Here is a 15436-nt window from a genome sequence, read left to right on the forward strand (position 1 = left end):
ACTTTTGAAAGGAGATTTTCTATCCAGGTAACCTTGTGAACAAGGTTTACTTAAAACGAAGAGGCGATCTCGCGTGTTATGTCTCGAGCATGTGTGCTTGTCAACGACGTTATCGTCGCTACATGCTGCATAACACTATCAGAGATGTCCGTGTTGTTGAAATTGACATTATTTATTGAAAACCTCAATCAATAATTCAGAGTTCCAGAAAAAGAAAGAAATAAGAATACATTATTTTTTTCTTTATCTGGAACTCTGAATTAAGAATTAATAATTAAGGTTCAAACATTTTTAGCATAGCATAGCATAGCATAGCATAGCATAGCCGACCGTACACATCCTGGGGTGGCTGTCGATAGAGAAGTTTAATGCGCCAGAAAAGTTGCCTGGGACTTGACAAACCTTTCATTTAACGAACTCTCGACACCTGGCCAGGTCCTTACGATCAGCGGGGATGGGGAGGAAATGTTGATTAGATATCTACTCAGAATATGTCCAAGAACTTGGCCCACTTCATAGATATCTGGAGTTGGAAATTGGATAGGGTTTAATGGGGTGCTTTCCTTGGCGAAAAAGCGTACGAGAAATTGTCATGGTTTAATCATTTACCTGGTTACCACTGAAAAAGTAAAAATAAGCATCAATCAAGTCACACAAATTTCAAAGGTAGTACAGCCATAGACCACAGTTGTGAGGATTGCCTCCTTCCCGTCGGATACCAAAACACAAAGATTTTTCATTAAGGTTCAAACATTTTTCACTCGAAAAGCACAAGAAATATCGCCAAATATTTCTTCAAGAGAACCACTTCAATCTTATCATAGAATTTAAAAAAATCAAAAACTTGGCCATTCAAATTTTGTGATGTTGGAAAACAAAAACAACATAAAAAGAAAATCGCGTTAAGTACTGTTCCTTTGAATTTCACTAAGAATTTGCATCCTTTGACAGATACGTATTTCGACCTCAACTGTAAGGTCGTCTTCAGTGTCTTGTACTTGACTCGACTTGAGGACTTTATTTACAGATATTCCCATACCAAGCCCAGGTTAATCATCAAAAACAACATGCTAAATTTTCCAGATTTGCAAAAAGATGGACTTTGTAGAACCATATACTGCTATAAGTGTAATGGCACATAATTCACGAATTTTCTCTAGTATTTATAGACTGTTTCAGAAATTATAAATACACTTTATTTATTAAATTAAATGAACTGTTCTAATGGTTTTTACCAACTTCTTTCAGAGTATAGCATATTGTACTCCATATTTTTATATTTCCTTTGAATTGTCTTGATATTTTAAAGAATAGTCGAGTTCTCTAACAAATAACTTAGTTTTTCAAATTTGCATTTGTACAAAGGTGTTTTTTAATGATTTCAACACTATTTATCACTAAATTCCAAAAACTATCTAAATTTTTATCACATTCGCTGTCTCAACAAGTTGTCTAAGGAATGCCTTGATCAAAATTTGGAAAAAATCGATAAAGGCATTTCCACAACATTTTTTCGGAGATCAAGTTTCTTATTTTTTAAGGTTTTCTACGGAACATAAGAACTACCACACAGTTTCTTAGCTTTCCTGAACGCACTTCATCTAAACGAACTGATTTTTTGAGCTCATTCGATCCTTCAGATGGCATAGCTTGTAATACCATTAAAACGAATTCAGTATGCAGTAATTAAGACATTCGTTTGCTTAACGTTTGTTGTTACTGGTGTTGTTGAGAAATTTGAAACATAAAGTTTTGTATTGAGAAGACCCGTAATGGTGGTTCTTGATCAAATATTCCAGTAAAAATTACTCTTACCAATCGAGAAATATCTTTTATTATCGATACAGCAATTTTTATTGTGTTTGGAAATAAAATATTTTATCTGTGAGATTTTTTTCTTTTCTACTATGCTACGTTTTTTGACCACTTTGTGCAACTTCAAATTTCAATCATCTAGTTTACAGAGCCCTATTTTTTAACTTTTACCAGAAACATCAACAAAATTGGTATTATTTGCTTCGTTAGCATGTTTACTATAAGAGCTAAAAGAAACTTTTTTGGATATTGTGCTCAAATTGAAATGGCAGTTAATCATTAGTGTATTTATAATTTCTGAAACAGTCTATAATTCAAACAAACGGCACATTAAGAGCAAAATACCTGGGATTTCATTATAAATTCTTTCAAGGACATACCTTCAGAAATTCCTTCAGGTATTTCTCCAGGGACTTCTTTCAGGAATTCCTCAAGGGATTTCTCCAGGAATTTCTTCTACGTGAATTTTTCCATGGGCATCTTGCAGGGTTCCGATAGTGATTGTTTCAGGCTTTGATCCAAAAAAAATCTTCAAGAATGCCTCCTACGATTCCTTCAGAATTAACAGATACTTCTGAAAGGATGCAAGGAATTTCTCCAGGATTTTTTACATTGCTTCCTTCAATGACTTCATGATGGATTGCTCCAGAGATTTTTTCAAGAATTCCTCTAGGGGTTTCATCAGATATCCCTCCGGGAATTTCTCCTGGGATATATTTAGAGGATCCTCCAGTGATTGTTCCAGAGCTTTTTTCGAAGATTCCTCCAAGAATTTCTCCAGGGATTCCTAAAGGAATGCCAACAGAGGTATTTAGGTATTTCTGCAAGTGTTTCCTTAGAGATTTTTTCAAGGATTAATCCATATATTCTTTCAAGAATTTCACTAGGGATTGCTCCAATAACTCAATCAAGAGTATCTTCCAGAAACCCTCTCAGAAAATTTTACCAGAGATTTTCAAAAGTTTATCCAGGAATTCTTTAAAACAAAAATGTATAAAACATTCTTTTGGTAGTGGATGGATTCCTACAATCATTCGGCCTGAAATTATTGCAAACAGATTTTTTTCTAGGCATTCCTACAGAAATTATTTCAGGGATTCGTTAAGAAAGCTTTCCTGGAATTTCCTGATGAATTCCTAATGGGATTGCTTCCAGGATTCCACATGGGATTTCTTCAGGTCTTCCACCAAGTTTTCCTCCAAGAATTCCTCCAGGCATTCACCCGGGAATTTTTACTGTGATTCTTTCAGGAACAACTCTAGAGATTATTTTAAAACTTCCTCCCAGGATTCCATCAGGAACTCTTTTTAGAATTCCTCCAAGAATTCCTCTTGAAATTCTTTCAAGAACACCTCCAGGAATTAATCCAGTACTTGTTTCGTCCAGCGGTTGATTAAGGCCCCACGTTGTGTTTCTATCTCCCGGAGGAATGATGACGACGAACTACGATTGAATACAGTTTTATTTGGCACACCACAGAGAGGCAGTGCTCCTGCTCTGTGGTGGTACTTTGACTTACAACCCCAGACAATGTTGAAGGATTCCCTTAGGAAATCTCTTTGGTATTGCTTCCGGAATTCCTTCTGGGGATTCTTCAGGAATTCATCCAGCGATTTCTTCAGGAACTGCTACAGGGATTCCTCAAGGAGTTCCTCTACGAACTATTCTTAGAATTCATTCAGGATTTCTCCAAGAAATCCATCTGCGATTTCTTCAGGAATTCATCCTGGGATTCCTCCCAGAATTCCTCCAGAGATACTCCCGGGAATTCCTTCTGTGATTCTTTCAGGAACAGCTTCAGGGATTATTTTAAAAATTCCTTCAAGGATTCCCTCAGGAACTCTTTTAAGAATTCCTTCAGGAGTTCCTCTTGGAATTCTTTCAGGAACTCCTCCAGAAATTAATCCAGTACTTCCTCCAGGGACTGTCGTCTTGGAATTGCTTCCGGTATTCCTTCTGGGGATTCTTCAGGAACTCCTCCAGAGATTCCTTTAGGAACAGCTACAGGGAATCCTCAAGGAGTTCCTTCACTATTTCTTCAAAAATTCTTCCTAGGATTCAAGCAGGAATTGTTCCTCAGATTCCTCCAGGAATTCTTCCAGGGATTCCTCCAAGAATTTCTCCAGAGCTGCACTCGAGAATTCCTTCTGTGTTTCTTTCAAAAACAATTTTTTTTAGAAATTTCTTCCAACAATTCTCCCAGGAACTCTTCGTTCAGAAATTCCTCCTTGTTTCTTTAAGGAACTCCTCCAGGAATCAATTTCTCATGAAATTACATCCGCGATTCCTTCTGGAATTTCTTCAGTAATTCCTCTAGGGATTTCTTCAGGAACTGCTACAGGGATTCCTCCACGAACACCTCTAAGGATTCCTTCAGAATTTCTCCAAAAATTCCATCTGCGATTCCTTTAGGGATTACTACTGGTATTCCTGCATGAATTCCTTAAGAGATTCTTCCAGAAATTTCTTTAGGAATACCTCCAGGAATTCTTCCAGGGATTTCGCTGAAAATTCCTCCAAGAATTCACCTAGAGATACCTCTAGAAATTCCTCTAGAGAATTCTTCAGGAGTTCCTCTGGAGATTCCTTCAGGAATTCCTACAGGCATTCTTTCAGGATATCTTCCAGGGAATTTCTACAGGAGTTCTTTCAGGCATTTCTCCAGACTTCTCCAGGAATTGCTTCAGGGATTCCTCTAAGAATTGCAACAGGAATTCTCCTGGGAATTCTTACAGGAATTTATCTAGGAATTCTTCAAGGAATTCTTCCAAGGATTTTTCCAGATACCCCTACAGGAATTACTTCAGGGATTCCTGCAAGAATTCCACCAAGAATTCTCCTAGGCATTCTTCAAGTAATTTTTCCAGGCATTCTTCAAGTAATTTTTCCAGGCATTCTTCCAGGGATTCCTCCTTGGATTCTTGCTGAGGTTTGTCCAGGAATTCTTTCAGCGATTCCTCCAGGAATTGCTTTAGGGACTCTTCCAGGAATTCTCCAGAATTTCTTCCGGAAGTTTCTCCCTTGATAGCTTCAGGAATTCTTCCTGGGATTCCTCCAGGATTCCATCCAGTTATTTTTGCTGAGTCTCCTCGTGGAATTCCTCCAGAAATTACCCCAGAAATTTGTTGAGGGATTCCTCCAGCAATTTCACCAAGAATTAAACTTCGAATTCCTTCAAAAAATCTATCAGGAATTCGTCCAGGAATTTCTTTTGGAGTTTTCTCTAGGAATATCTTTTGAAATTTTTCCAGGGATTCCTCCAGGAATTCTTCCAGATTTTCCACCAGGAATTCAGCTCAGAATTCCTCCATGAACTTCGTCAGGGATTACTCCAAAAAACATTTCAAGGATTCCCTCAGGGTTTCTTTCAGGAAATCATCCATAAATTTCTCTAGAAATTCCACCACAATTTTCTCAAGGGATTTTTTTCAGAAATTTCTCCCAGAGTTCCTCTAAAGATCCCTTCAAAAATTCATCCACTAATTCTTTCAATAATTCCTCTAGAGATTCCTCCAGCAATCCCCACATAAATACATCCAGGAATCCCTCCAGACCATCCTCAAGGATTTAATTCAGGAATTTCTCCAGGCATTACTCCAAGATTTTATCCAGGAATTCTTCCAGGAATTTCTCCTGGACATTCTTCAGAAATTATGTCAGCCACTGCAGCAGCCGGTTCGTGATGAACCGTTAGAGGCGCATTAAAGTGTTAAAAAGGTGATATGTTTCACTAAAGAACACTACATTACAATGAGTGTAGAATTAGCATTTAAGTTAAAATACACAAAAAAAAACTAAAAGAAAAAAAACTACATTACAATAATCAAAATGAAACTCCTTCACTTTAATACCGTCAACCCCTGCAAACTTGGCCAGGACCGTCTTACCCCCACCCCCCCTGGTTTCCACTTTGGGTCAGTAATAATCTATTATTCACTAGTTGAAAAGTACGCAACAAATTCAGCTTCCATTTTGTGCGCAACAAACGATTTCGAGATCATGTTACCAGTTGGATAAAGAGTAATCGCCGAGCCTTCGTTGTTGTTTGTTTTGTGTCTCTTTTGTCTGACAATTTTCTTCACTGATCTATAATTGTTAGCATCACGTTCGATGGTGATGCATCATTAGAGCAAAACCTAAGCACTCTAGTGAACTTCGTGACCAATGCCAACCCTGGCTGGAAAGGATGGTATCGCAGCTGAACTCATCAAGATCGGCCCAGAAAAGTAGGCCACCTGCCTACACCGGTTGGAAGTCAGGATCTGGGAAACCGAACAGCTACCGGAGGAGTGGAAGGGCTAATCCGTCCAATTCACAAAACAGCGACCATTTGGAATGTGAGAATTTTAGAGCGATCAGCGTTTTAAACGATGCCTGCAAAGTGCTATTCCAAATCATCTTCCGTCCTCTGTCACCTAAAATAAATTCGTTCGTAGGAAATTATCAAGCCGACTTCATCGACGGCCGGTCGACAACGGACCAGATCTTTACCGTACGGCAAATCCTCCAGAAATGCCGCGAATACCAGGTCCCAACGCATCACCTGTTCATCGACTTCAAAGCGGCATACGACAGTATCGACCGCGCAGAGCTATGGAGTATCATGGACGAAAATGATTTTCGCGGGATACTGGCTTGACTGATCAAATCAACAATGGACGGTGTGTAAACTACGTAAGGGTTTCAGATGAACTATCCAGTTCACTCGTATCTCGCCGGAGACTACAACAAGGTGACGGGTTCTCATGCCTAAGGGACCGTTCATAAACCACGTAGACTTTATGGGGGGAGAGGGATCTCATCCAGTTCCAACACAGGTTGGAACTGAATCAAAAACGAAAACGACATAAGTAGTAATGATAGGCGAATACCTTCGAGGTGGTGGAGGAATTCGTCTACCTCAGGTTCTTACTGACGACTGACAACAATGTCAGTCGTGAAATTCGAAGACGAATCATCAGTGGAAGTCATTCGTACTATGGGTTCCAGAAGAATCTGCTGTCTAAAAACATTCACCCACGCACTAAATACACCATGTTCAAAACGCTAATAAGACCGGTGGTTCTCTACGGACACGAGACAAAGACCAAGCTCGAGGAAGACCTACAAGCACTCGGAGTTTTTGTACGACGCTTGCTAAGGATGATTTTCGGCGGTGCGCAGAAGAACGGTGCGTGGCGGAGAAGGATTAACCACGAGCTTGCTGCACTTTACGGCGAACCCAGCATTCAGGAGATGACCCAAGCCGGAAGGGTACGGTGGGCAGGGCATGTTGCAAGAATACCGGACAACAACCCTGCAAAGTTGGTTGTAGACCACGCCGAGAACTGTGGCTAATATTATGAGTTATCTTAAATGTGATGTTGTGCAAATAAATGCGAATATGTGAATATGGCAGATTCAGTTCGGTCGCAACAGTCAGTGCATACAGTCGGAGACTAATTTGCTCTCTGCAGGTAGTTTGTTTTTTGCTCCTATCAGCCCGTGCTGTTTAGGTAGTGTATTCGATCGCTTTGTCTCCCGGTTGTTAACGGCGACGACGCTTTCGGTTGGATTGATATCGAAATCAATTATCGATATGAACGATATCATCAACACCGCGCAATTTCGGTTCCCGGCGGGTAGTCCGCGACCGTCTTGGGTGGACATTGCCAGCTTCCTCAAGCAATTGGGAACAGATGTCAAGCTGATGGAAACAGCTTATAAAACAGCGCACGATCGGTCATTGTTTGTCAAGTTCGTCTCGGAAGAGGCAATGAGGGAAACGTTGAGAAGAAACCCGGAGCCAAAACAGTTCGTTTATTCGAACGGACAGGTTGTGGAAGTGCGTATGACCGTAGCCGGCACCAACGTACACTACGTTAGGGTGTTTGATCTGCCGCCGGAGCTAAGTGATGAAACTTTAGCGACCGCGCTCGGAATTTTCGGTAAGGTGGACTGCATAGTTAGGGAAAAATTCCCAGCCAACTTGGGCCTGGACCACATGTTTACCGGAGTACGCGGTGCATATATCGATATCGACAAAAATATTCCGCCGATGATCGATGTCGCAAATAGGAAAGGCAGAATATTTTATGAGGGGCTTAAGGATACGTGCTTTCTGTGCCATGCAGTTGGGCACCGGAAGGATTCTTGTCCTCAACGTCGTTCCAGAGGAAACCAAGGGAAATTACAAGGAGACGGAACCTGTTCGTATGCTGGAGTCGTGGCGGGAAAATACGTTGCATCGGACGAACGGGCAATTCCAAACATAACGGAGAGCCCTGTTATAGAAATCCTGGAAGAAGAGCTTGTCGAAGAGGTGTCGGATTCAACAGAAGCGGATCAGGTGCAGCAGGAAATGCGTGAATATGAAACTGAATCGGAGGGACAAATACCAGTGAAGAAGAAAGTCGATCTGGAAGCGGTGGCAGTAGCGCTCAAGGAAGCAATGGGAGAGCACCTGGCCAATCAGCGACGGGCTCAATTCGCGGCTTCCCATTCCAGTTCCGGTTCCGGATCAAGCACACGCCCAAGGAAAAAGTGCGCTCGTAAGACAAACTATTAGTAGATTTGCTTATTTAGATCTCTTAGAATAACAAATTGTGTACTCACTTGATTATCGGCTCCGTAGAGTTTTTATAAAACAATGAGCCTAATAAATAAACCAATTAGAAAAAAAAAATATGGCAGATTCACTCTGAGCCGACCTTCTGACACATCTACCTAGTGATAATAGTTGATATTTAAACATTTGTTGTTCTTATCCAGAATAGGCTTGATAACACTCCAAATTCAATATTGTAGACTCCTAGATAAGGAAATAGCGTAGAAAACACATTCAATGATATAATGTGGGGCCTCCAGTTAGCCTAGTGGTTAAGGCCATGGATCGCCAATCCGGAGACGGCGGGTTCGATTCCCGTTCCAGTCGGGAAAATTTTCTTGACTCCCTGGGCATAGTGTATCATTGTACTTGCCTCACAATATTTATACAATTTCATGCAATGGCAGGCAAAGAAAGCCCTTCAATTAATAACTGTGGAAGTGCTCAAAGAACACTAAGTTGAAGCGAGGCAGGCCAAGTCCCAGTTGGGACGTCGAGCCATGAAGAAGAAGAAGAAGAATGCCTAAACATTTTCAACAAGTACACATCAGAGTTGAAAATCCATCTATTCAAGCACAACCACAAGTGGCTCAAACTGATTTAGTATTTCTCGGAATTGAAGTGGAATGGGATGCCACCGCAACAACAATTGACATCAACCGCAGCGGAGAAATTGTTTCCCCTTTTGAACGACCTCCTCGTCAGCCGATCCCCTTCCCTCCGCGACATCTCATAATTATCTACTCGAGAAAAGCTCCCACCAATCCATCACCGTCATCATCGGGTGGCAAGGCAACAACAATGCACGCTTGGCGCAACACAATTGTGGTTTATGCAGCTCCGGTGAATCTTCTCACAATCACCACCACTTGGCGAAATCCGACCCAACCATTCGTCGGAAAAAGCTCCCTCGCTCACCGGACCGAACCAGAGTTATCAGACCTAGCAATGAGCGCGGAGTCAGGTGAACGAAAGCGAAAACCGAAAAGCTTCATCTCGGGCCCATCGCCCATCTTCATTACCTACAGAGAGTTTAGCAATGGACTGAACTAGCTAAGCTAATCACTAGGTTCCATGGTGGAGGCGCAGTTCCGTTCCCGTGCGAAGCAATATCCACCGTGCGCACGTTGTTATTGCACACTTTGTAATTATCCCCATTGACTAAATGTTAATCCAAGAGTTTTCACTTTCCATTGCGCCAGTTTACCGTCCCGCCCCTCTCATGCTCTCACAACTGAACGAACACTGAACTTCTTACGAGATTGATAGCGAGCGAGCGCCCACCACCACAGACCGCTGCGCTGGCTGCAGTTAGTAAGTTGCTTCTGATTAGCGATGGTGCTTTGTGGTGATTCATGAATGCTGCTCAATTAAGATTCGACCAGCCAGCTGTTGACGTAATTTTGCAATTGGACGAAGAAGATTGGGTTAGCCGCCGCCAGCGGATGGTGATGTGAATGGGAAAAAGAGTTTGTTTACACTTTGGAGTTTGGTGGAAATGTTGGTGGATTAGACATGGTAACGCTATGCGCTGTAGGTCTTTAACCGATGCGATAATAGGGGACACGAAATGTTTGAGGAGTTTTCAATTGGGACTCCTACAACAAGTTCTCAATTAATTTCCAATGGATTTCCTGAGAGCCCTTCAAACGCCTCAAAACCCCCTGAAATTACCCTGAACTACCATGAATCTCCCTAAAACGTCCGAAGCTTTTACAAACGTCCCTGAGACCCCTTGGGGCTGTTCATAAATCACATAAACTTTTTGGGGGGAGGGGGAGTCTGGCCAAAGTTTACGCTCCATACAAATTTTCAAATTTTTGTATGTACGAAAGTCTACGAGGTAGTAGAATTGGGGGAGGGGGGGGGGAGTGTGATTGGTCTGAGATGGCCTGAATTTGGTTTACGTGGTATATAAACTGCTCCCTTTAAACAGACCCCCTGAAATGCCCTGGGACAACCTAATTTTTCTTGAAAAGCTCATGATACCCCCCGAAATTACTTTGAAACCGCTTTAGGTCTCATGGAACGCCTTTAAACCGAATGCCTTTGAAACCTCCCAGACCAGTGATTTCAAAAGTGGGCGAAATAGCCCCTTAGGGGACGAAAACCAACCTGCAGCACAGCACAGCAGCACGATCAGGCTAAGGCCGGGGTGGCCTCTGCTGTACATAGTAGCCGTCTCCATTTCACTCGGTCCATGGCTGTTTGTCTCCAGTTCTGCACTCTGCGTAGGGTCCGCAGATCGTCCTCCACTTGGTCGACCCACCTAGCTCGCTGCGCACCACGTCTTCTTGTACCGGTCGGATGACTGTCGAGAACCATTTTAGTCGGGTTGCTATCCGACATCCTGATGACGTCACCCGTCCACCGTAGCCTCCCGATTTTCGTGGTATGGATGATAGTTGGTTCTCTCAGCAGCTGATGCAGCTCGTGGTTCATTCGCCTTCTCCAAGTCCCGTCTTCCATCTGCACTCCGCCGTAGATGGTACGCAACACCTTCCGTTCGAAAACTCCAAGGGTGCGTTGGTCCTTTACACGTAGGGTCCATGTTTCGTGCACATAGAGGACGACCGGTCTAATCAGCGGTAGATAGTTAACTTCGTATTACGGCGAACTTTATTCAATCGTAGAGTCCTGCGGAGTTCAAAGTGAGCACGATTTTCTGCCACAATGCGCTTCTGAATTTCTCTGCTGGTGTCGTCGTCGGTGGTCACCAGTGATCCCAAGTACACGAATTCTTCAACCGCCTCGATTTCATCACCGTCGATATAAATTCGGGGTGGCGGCGCGATGATTCCTCCCTGGAGCCCTTTGCCATAATGTACTTTGTTTTCGACACGTTAATGACTAATCCGATTCGCCTGGCTTCACTCTAGTCGGATGTACGTTTCCGCCATCGTCTCCAATTTACGAGCTATAATATCAATATCATCAGCGAAACCAAGCAGCTGAACGGACTTCGTGAAAATCGTCCCACTCGTGTTTATCCCCGCTCTTCTTATTACACCCTCCAAAGCAATGTTGAACAGCAAGCACGAAAGACCATCACCTTGCCGTAACCCTCTGCGAGATTCGAAGGGACTCGAGAGTGTCCCTGATACTCGAACTACGCACATCACTCGATCCATCGTCGCCTTGATCAATCGTATCAGCTTATCCGGGAATCCGTATTCGTGCATAATCTGCCATAGCTGTTCTCGATCGATTGTATCATACGCCGGTTTGAAATCGATGAACAAGTGATGTGTGGGCACGTTGTATTCGCGGCATTTCTGCAACACCTGGCGGATGGCGAACATCTGGTCCGTTGTAGCGCGTTCACCCATAAATCCAGCCTGATAATGCCCCACGAATTCTCTTGAAATCGGTGATAGACGGCGGCATAAAATTTGAGAGAGTATCTTGTAGGCAGCGCTCAGTAGTGTGATCGCGCGGTAGTTTTCGCAATCTTGTCGCCCTTTTTGTAGATGGGACACACGATACCTTTCATCCATTCCTCCGGTAATACTTGCTCCTCCATAATCTTGGTAACGACCCAGTGTAGTGCTCTCACTAGTGCTTCTCCACCGTATTTTAGAAGCTCGCTTGGTAGTTGATCTGCTCCAGCGGTTTTGTTGTTTTTCAACCGGCCAACCTCCTCCTCAATCTCTTGGAGGTCAGGGACCGGAAGTCTTTCGTCCTGTGCACATACTCCTAGATCTGTTACCACGCCACCTTCGGTATTTGCAACGCTGCCATTGAGGTGCTGCTAATGCTGCCGCCAGCTCTCGACCACCTCACACTCGTTCGTGAGAATATTTTCGTGATTATCTCGGCACATGTCGGCTTGTGGCACAAAGCCTCTGCGCGAGCGGTTCAGCTTCTCGTAGAACTTTCGTGTGTCCTTAGCGCGGTACAGCTCTTCTATCGCTTCGCGATCTCGTTCTTCCTGCTGACGCTTCTTCATCCGGAAGAATGAGTTCTGTCTGTTCCGCGCCTGTTTGTAACGTGCCTCATTCGCTCTCGTACGGTGTTGCAGCATTCTCGCCCATGCTGCATTCTTCTCGTTTTTCAACTGTTCACATTCACCGTCGTACCAGTCGTTTCTGTGATTCGGAGTCGCGAAGCCTAGTGCTGTAGCCGAGGTACTACCTATGGCGGATCGGATGTCCCTCCAGCCATCTTCAAGTGTAGCTGCGCCAAGCTGCTCTTCCGTTGGTAGGGCCACTGCTAACTGCTGCGCGTAGTCTTGAGCCACTTCTACGTTATGCAGCTGCTCGATGTTAAGTCGCGGCGTTCGACTTCGACGCGTGGTGATAACTGTCGAAAGTTTTGAGCGCATCCATACAGCGACTAAGTAGTGATCCGAATCTACATTCGCACTGCGGTATGTGCGGACGTGGGTTATATCTGAGAAGAATTTACCGTCGATTAGAACGTGGTCGATTTGGTTTTCTGTTTGATGGTCGGGTGATCTCCAGGTGGCTTTGTGGATATCTTTGCGGGGGAAGAAGGTGCTTCGGACTACCATACCACGGGAGGCTGCAAAGTTTACGCATCGCTGGCCGTTATCATTTGATACGGCGTGCAGGCTGTTTCGCCCGATTACCGGTCTGTATATTTCCTCCCTTCCTACCTGCGCGTTTATGTCGCCGACAACGATTTTCACGTCACGCGGCTAGCAACCATCTTAACATGCACATCCTTGCGTTGATCGGCTGCCACCCGATCACAGGTTGTCGCATCTTGCCGAATCCTGTTCCCAGTTCGTTGGTGGTGCCACAGTTTTGGTAGAAGGTAGCCGCTCGATGCCCGCTTTTCCACACATTCTGTTCAGTCCAACAACGTTCCTGCAACGCCACGATGTCGGAGTTGCGGGGATGTAGTTCGTCGTAAATTATCCTGTCACATCCTGCGAAACCTAGTGACTTGCAATTCCATGTTCCAAGTTTCCAATCGTAGTCCTTATTTCGTCGCGTGGGTATTTGCCGATAGTATCGAGTCGTATTTTCTCCTATGTTATTCGCAATGGGGATTTTTACGGGTGGCTTATTGGGCCTACGCTAACACTCCTGTCTCGCCGAAGGGCCATCGTGCCAGTTCTGTTTAATTCCCAACCAACACTGGGACCATCACGCTGGTGAGGCTACCACCATGGATCTAGCTGGGCGTCATGTAGCATTTCTTACTCAGCCGCTGGATGCCAGAACAGACGCTGCTTGAGCCGCACCTCCTTGGTGAACAGACACTCGGATCGTACCTCCTCAATCTAGCTGAAGTCAAAAGGACAACAGTGCTCAGGCTGCACTACCAGCTAAGCACACAACTCTCAGCTGGCGGTCTTCGTCATCGCTTGACCCGTGGAAGCATGAGGTAGGAACTAGTGAGGACCAGAGCTATGTTGGACGCTCTCCTTATCGACTCACCGTTTTGCAACACTTGACGTAAATATTAGAACGTTTGAATTTCCATTTCATTTCATTCAATTTTACATAAAATAATTTCTTGCTCGCAAAATTGTAAGCAAGCTTCATTCTGCAGATAACCTGTGATTTTACAATCCGATGGAGAATTGTGTTGAAACTGATAGATGTATTTTTTTTTGCAGCGTACTCGATGTAACAATTTTGAACTGCGAGGCATTGTAGTACTTTTTATCAGATTTGTCAGATTTATTAATTAGGGTAGCGAGCCATTTGGGCAGTGGCCGGTATTTTGGGCACTTTTCGCTATAACTTAGTCAATTCCAAAATATTTGAAATTGTGTACACGTCTAGATACTATACGTATCCTACCGCGTTCCAAATATTGTGTCAGTTGATTCAGAATTGGCTGAGTTATAACAGAAAAGTGCCCAAAATAGGAGTCGTTCACTTCCCTACTGATTTCTGACACCAAAAAATTAGTTTTAGAAAAATTTCAAAATAAAGGCTTTTCGAAACTCTGTTAGAAATTTCTCCAAAGCTTCAGTCACCAACCCCTCTCGAAGATCTGTCAAAATTGACTCCATGAATTATAAAAGGAATTACTTCAAGAAATGCCAGTAAGGTCTCTATATTTTCACCAGATTTTTTTTGAAGGCGATCCATTCTGGTCTAGTTCAAACAAATTCGTACAATAAATCATTATAATTTCAATAAAAATAGCTATCTACAATTCACTAAGATTGACTTAAGAATTTGCTTATCATTTCAAACATTTTTTTAGGTTATTTTCTAGATTTTACAGATTCTAACATATCCAGAAGTCGCCACCAAGTCTCACGTGTCAGAAAGCCGTATTCAGAGATACAGTACCCGCCAATAATATGAAATCGTTGCAATACTCAGTATTGCAGCACCCAAAAAGTTTGGCATCACCCAAAATAAGAAGGAAAAATAGATTAAACCTAGAACCAATTAGGTTGTGGGTACGAGTTGCATTTTGAAAGAGAATTAGGGGGGTCATAAATGTTTTGTGCCCCAAAGACCTGAAATAATCACATTTTAGAGTGATGCCAAACTTTTTTGGGTGCTGCAATATTCAGTATGAGTGTTGCAATATGCGATTCCATATTTATGGCGGGTAGTGTATGTTTCCCTCCAATTGGGACACAAAAAATAAGCCTACTGTTGAGCTGGGAAAGCAACGTCATCAGCTAGGTGATGGACTGGCACAGCAACCCGCCCATTGGGTTCATGATCAATTGTATCAATCTGGACCTCGGCGATTACGTTGAGCAACAGTAGGTAGTGGTGATAGCATGCATCCTTGCTTAGACAATTTCGATGGGATCGGACAAGACATCGTTGTGCATCAGTTTTAGTATGTACTCTGTTATTCCGCATGTGTGAATCGCTTGGATCAACTACAGTTCTACACAGGAAGTTATTATTAGAACTACACGTGACTTAGAATATTAGGATGATTAAATTTCCTTTTCATTTCATTCTATTTTACATAAAATAATATCTTGCAAGCAAAGTTGTAAGCAAGCTCCATAGTGCAGAAGCTGTACACCGAGAAAAAAATCTACTCAGTGGCTGAGTTGGTATTACTTTCTTACTCAGTTTC

At 43.1% G+C, this 15436-nt stretch overlaps 1 protein-coding gene across 1 annotated transcript in view; it reads right to left on the reverse strand.

The window, feature by feature from the left end:
- Positions 1-15436, reverse strand: part of LOC109406566 (serine/threonine-protein kinase mig-15) — a gene marked incomplete in the record, with an annotated part of 267320 nt that overhangs the window by 118195 nt on the left and 133689 nt on the right.

Source organism: Aedes albopictus, chromosome 2 (genome assembly GCF_035046485.1).
Source record: "Aedes albopictus strain Foshan chromosome 2, AalbF5, whole genome shotgun sequence".
Lineage (NCBI taxonomy): Eukaryota > Metazoa > Arthropoda > Insecta > Diptera > Culicidae > Aedes > Aedes albopictus.